This window comes from Leptinotarsa decemlineata, unplaced genomic scaffold (genome assembly GCF_025532065.1).
Source record: "Leptinotarsa decemlineata unplaced genomic scaffold, Ldec_3_MD MMD2_tig00000035_RagTag_RagTag, whole genome shotgun sequence".
Taxonomy (NCBI): Eukaryota; Metazoa; Arthropoda; class Insecta; order Coleoptera; family Chrysomelidae; genus Leptinotarsa; species Leptinotarsa decemlineata.
This window is the reverse complement of record NW_027412540.1, coordinates 26224125-26230124: the sequence shown is the minus strand read 5'-3', so window position 1 is coordinate 26230124 and position 6000 is coordinate 26224125. Positions and strand designations below refer to the sequence as shown.

General features: G+C 36.3%; 1 protein-coding gene across 1 annotated transcript in view; it reads left to right on the top strand.

Annotated features, from left to right (window-relative positions):
* Positions 1-337: 337 nt before the first annotated feature.
* Positions 338-6000, top strand: part of MEP-1 (zinc finger protein MEP-1) — a 41375-nt gene continuing 35712 nt past the window's right edge. Inside the window, exon 1 of the mRNA XM_074172169.1 lies at positions 338-470. The gene's annotated coding sequence lies outside the window, so the exon portion shown is untranslated. The remainder of the gene's footprint in view (positions 471-6000) is intronic.

Below are 6000 nucleotides of genomic sequence, written 5' to 3'. Positions count from 1 at the left end.
GAAGGGTAAAACGCAAAACCGGCATCAGCGTATGCCGTGGAGTAGAAACGTTTCAATTTTGTGTTACTCGCAGTCGGTTCGTGGTTCTGGCCCCACTGTGCGTAGGGCGAATCGTGCTTCACGAAATTCTACAAGAGTTTCGATTATTTATTTCCGAGTTTGTCCAATGAAGCAATGTCAAAAAGGCACGTAGCTTTCATAAAACCCGACGAACCCAGTTTTTTGAAGAAACTCAAACTGCAAGCAGGTTATAAAGAAGGTCCAACAGTTGACACTAAAGTAGGTTATGTTACATTTTTCTTTTCGTTTACCTTATCATAGTTTTTTTTTAATTAAGCGTGAGGATTACGGTGAAGTCTCAGAAGAAGATTTACAAGATACCGCAGAAGAACAACCAACGATTGTAGTTTTGAAACCTGGTGATTTAACAGCTGAAGAAGCTTCCCAAGAACAAGAGAGGTTAAAGAAAGGTAAGTGGCACTTATATTATTGAACTTTTCGCAATCGTTCTCACCTCTATAGGTGTTTTTGTTGAGTGGAAAGATTCGCCCGGAAAATTGTTTTTTCTGCAGTAAATGACATGAGTAATGGTAATGAGATAAGCAGCCAGATCGTCTTCTCACTCACTAAGATCAGACCTGTTCGGGATTTTTCGCATGGCGCATGCGTAGTACAAGAGCGCCAAAACAAAACCCGCGATATCTTAATTTCAATATTTAATTCAAAAGAGCGCACAAACTTTTTGATAATCGTCAAATCCCCAAATAAATTTACTGGTGTATTCTGGGCAGGCATATTAAATCGATCTTCCGCATTTTTTTCTCCAAATGTTGAGAGTTCAAAGCTGATGATTGAGAGAGTTGCGTTTTCGAATTTATTTTTCACCACGTCAGAACGCTGTTGAGACAGAGTCGCACTTATGCTAACCAAGACGGGTGCGACACGAGCGGAATACTATGCACACGTGACCGTTTCAGCTCGTTGTAAGACTTTGGAAAGGTTGCTTACTCCCCTTTTCACGAAAATGGTTTGGTCTATTATACGGAACGGTATTTTGCTTCAGTCGGTCTACCAGATAAAATTTTCTTGGGCGGCCATTATTAATATACTCAAGCCTCGCCGCCACTATCAGGTTCACTCAACTTTGTAAATTTTCTTTGTTGTTTTCGAAAAAAATAGTTAAAAAATGTTCGCAGAATAATTTTATACACGAGGAAATATTGATTTCTCATCTTTTTTCAGTTCACTCAATTTTAACAGTGCAGTACACATTAATTTTAACATATTGGCTTATTAAAACATGCGAAAAATTTCAACTACCTGTTGATAATTAATATCCTAATTATTCACATGAAAGTTGAATGTCCAAAACTTCAACTCTCTTCAGATTTATTTCTCGGTGACGAGAGTCTATTTTCTGAAACCAGTTGCATTTGAGAAAGGATTGGAATATCAATCGATTTGAAAAAATTTGGAGTTGATTCAGAGACAGCGAATGAAAACCTTTACTTTTCTCTGTATTTTAATGTGGATCAGAAAAAGTATAGTTCAAATAAACGATATAGTGCAACATACCTTTAATAATATAGTTAGGGAGCTAACTAATTTTGTTATTCAATAATCATTTCTGATTAAATAAGAATCACAATAACTATGTATATAATATAATATATATAATAAATATTTCGTTTATATAGATGAGTGGGAAAGTAGGGATTCAAATAACAGAGTGATGATTGAAAATACACACATCGGAAAAGTCTAGGGATATTTTTATAACATACTAAATATCATAAAAATAAATGCATGAGGTCGTTTAATTTCGATTAAATTGGTACACTCGACCACCCTGTAGATTTCTATGGGTTGAACAAAGCCTGCAAAAACGGTAACTAATCTTTTATCAAGTTTTTTACAAACTGTAGGTTTTCGGCTAAAATGAATAATCTGAAAGTGTCGAGTTTGTACATTCTATGCAGTTCTTGCTCAGCAATTAAACTGGAAATATTGTGCTTTAACATGGAACGCCATCACTTACCATTGGCTGAGATGAATAGAGCTGTAGGGCTTCTTCAAGGTGGCATGCGACAAAATGATGTAGCTCTTCGTTTGGGGGTCTCCCAAAGTGTTATCAGTCGATTGTGGCGGCGTTTCCGTGAAACTGGCAGTCCAGCCGAACAACATCCAGGGCGAGAACGTGCTACAACTGCAGTTCAAGACCGATTTTTGGTCTTAACCGCAAGAAGACAACCGACAATCACAGCACCTGAGTTGGTTAACGTGTTGCAGCAGACGCACCAGGTAACCATTGGTCGTGATACTGTCAGAAATCGACTGCATGAAGCAGATTTCCACAACAGAAGGCCACTTAGATGTCCACCTTTGTCGAGAGGCAATCGCGGTAGAAGATTAGAGTGGTGTCAAGAACATCAAAACTGGGATGCAAATGATTGGGCCACAGTTTTGTTTACAGACGAATCCAGATTTGGATTTCATCCAGATTCTCGTCGAGTAAGACTGTGGAGACGATCTGGAAATAATGAACGTTTGAGACACGTCCAGGAAGTCCACACATACAAAGGTGGTACAGTAATGCTATGGGGCGGAATCATGATCGGCGGCAGAACCGATCTCGTTTTTCCAAATCGCTCCCTCACAGCTCGACAGTACCTCGACACCATTCTTCTAACCATTCTTCTACCTATCGTCCGTCCGTTTGCTGGTGCTGTTGGTGAAAACTTCCACCTAATGCACGATAATGCTCGTCCACATGTCGCGCGTCTAGTGACTGACTGGCTCACCAACGAAGGAGTTGATGTATTACCATGGCCAGCACAATCACCGGACCTGAATCCCATCGAGCATGTGTGGGGCATGCTTCAACGAAGAAATACTCCGCATATGAGGAACATTCACACAACGTTTTAATTGAGAGAGCTTTTAATCGCTGAATGGGCAAATGTACCTCAACAAGACATTGCCAATCTCATTTTGTCGATGCACGATAGATGTAGGGCCTTAATAAACCAGCGTGGAGGCCATACTTTGTACTGATTCCAATTTTTTTTGTATTATGATTTTTTTTCGGGGTGCCAAAGAAGAGCCATATTTTTTTTTAGTTTTGCTTATATGCGCACTCAGTATTTTTGACCATTTAATAAATTTTGTTGTAAGTTACATTCTTTTAATAATCACCCGTCAACTTTTTTTCCCTAAAGCGATCTAAAAAAAAAATATTGCCATTTTTAAAAATATCCCTAGACTTTTCCGATGTGTGTACTTCTGAATACTATTTACTCACATATATACACAATATATCGCTTCAAAAACACTTCACTAACTTTATTCGAAAGCTTCTGAAATTGCTTTTCCATATTCTCTGTTTCACTATCACTGTCGTCATTTAAATCAATAATGAATGTATTTCCATCATAGTCTTTTTCAACTAAAATTAGGTTTTCAATCCTTTTCTGCCATTCTCCTTTGGTAATATTAGATACTTCTTCAACTAACTCTATTACCTTCTTATCAAATTTTGGAAAATTATTTATACGCCTGATGCTTTGTTTCAATTTTCCCCAAATCAACTCGATGGGATTGAAAACACAAAAATAGGGGGGGAAGTATCAGTATGGTGTGTCCATACTTTTCAGCAATACTCTCAAGGGCATACACTTTTTCAAATGTTTTTGTCTGTAAAACTTCAAGTAGTTGGTTGTTGGTATAGTTATATTTAAAATACAAATTGTTATCCATTAAAAAACTTTGTATTTCATCTTTCCTTGAATTTTTATTCGGTACTTTGACGAGCTGTCGCGAATTATAGGAAGCGTTGTCAAGAACTATTACACTATTCGCATCCTAATTTGGGATCAATGTGTTTTCAAACCATTCCTCAAAAAAATTAGCTTCCATGTTCTTATGATAGTCAACATTGCAGTCCTCAAGTTTTTTCCACATAATTTCAAAGAATTCGGAACCCATCCTTTACTTCCTCCGCAATGCACAATGATTAGTCGCGATCCTTTGTTTGCAGGCATGTTAGGTGTACACATTCTCGAACCATCAGTCCACCCTTTCGTAACTGTGTCGGGATTGTCATTCCAAGTTTCGTCCAAATAGAAAATTTGCCATTGTTCTTGTCTATATTTAGTTATTTGTTCTAAGTATTTGTTACGCAATTCCACTATACTTCTGCTTTCCATGACTGCTTGACGTTTGTTTATTATTTTAAATCTAAATTTTAGTTTCTTTATCTAATTCTGAAGAGTTTTGTCACAGCAGCTCACGTTATGGCCAGAAGTATTCAAGTTCTTCCTTATGATTTGAGTTGTAGGAATCTCATTGCTTTTGTAACCGTCTTATATTGTTTTTTTCAATGATTTTATTAGATGAACATCTTAAAGGTTTTGGTTTTCCCGTATCACATCGCCTCTTGCGTTCTTGTTTTTGACTATTTTACGTACAGTTGAGAAAGGAATTTCGGTCAAATCTGTTGTTGTTTGTAATAGTTTGTTTTCTTCGAAACCAAACTTGAAATGTAGATTCTTGTATACATTGAAACATACTCTTTGTGTTTCAATATTCAAATGCATCTGAATCTTATTCACTGGTATCTCTTTTTCGCATTGTTCACCATCGCTATTGGAATCACTACACTGGAAAAAGTCTGCGTTGTTATCACACTCGTTATTACTATTAGTAGTTGTCCAAGGACGCCACATTTCAAACAGATAACAAAAATTTTAAGTAAGTATAACTGCACCAATACCGAATTTCAACACTCAAATCGCGATCAGTTCCTGAACTGAACATTGACGACACAACGGCGATACTCATCCCCACATTCTATTCGTCACCGTAACATGACTTCAAATTTAATTTTATGACTCTTAAGCCAATCATAAAACTCGTTTAGTAAAAATTATCCAATACGAACCGCCAATTCTTCAGTCCACGTGGACTAGTTTGCAGTGGCAATATTTCTCTGTATTGGTTTGTTTGTCCTTTGAGATGCCGATATCTTCAACTATTCACAATACAGGTTACTTTGACTATACTACTAAGACTAGTTTCATAGTTAAAGGAACCAAGTTTTTATAAATATTCAGTAAACTGTTGAAATATTTAAATACTGTTAATAATTCAAAATGAGATCATTAATATTAGATTGTTCCAAAAGTTTTGTCCGTTTTTATGAGTCTACTTTGAACTGTAATATCTCATTATTCAATTCAACCGAAATAAGCGCTATTTGAATCGCTACACAATCCTATACAATTTTAAAAATAAAAATTCTAAGGGTATCGATGAAATACCTATGAAACTACTGATTGAAAGTAGCTCTATAATTTCTAAACACTTAGGAATCACACGTTAAAAGGTAAGACCTCGTTAATCCTTAGCTCGCACAAGTTTCGACTTCCGAGGGTTGTCGTTCGTAGAGGCGCGACAGCTAGTTAACGAAAAAAACAGATTTTAAAACAGATCTTTTTTTAGCCAACATTATAAATGCATCTATTTGTGAAGGGAAATTCCCAACTGCACAAAAAAATATCAAAGGTTGTTCCAGTCCACAAAAAAGACGAGAAGACTAATGTAGGAAATTACAGAAGAATATGCGTCGTGAACTCATTCTCCAAAGTGATAGAAAAAGGCGTACATGAACAAATTATGCTTTTTCTCGATAAAAATAATATAATCTCCCCCCAACAGCATGGATTTCGTAGAAATTTCTCGATCGAAACTGTCTCTTCCGAAACAGAAAAATATGAAAATTACTGGAGTTTTTTCCCAACACCAAATCGTTATTTTTAACACCTCGTCACGTGTTTCGATCACCAAGTGATCATCTTCAAAGAGGAAGATTAAAACTAGAAACAAATGCGAGCTAACCCTACTTATGCTATAAAACAATTTTCAGCTATATAAAAATTAATTTCACAATATTGCCTATCCAAATTTATTTTTGCAATGTGTCCTTATGTAGTAATCAGTAAA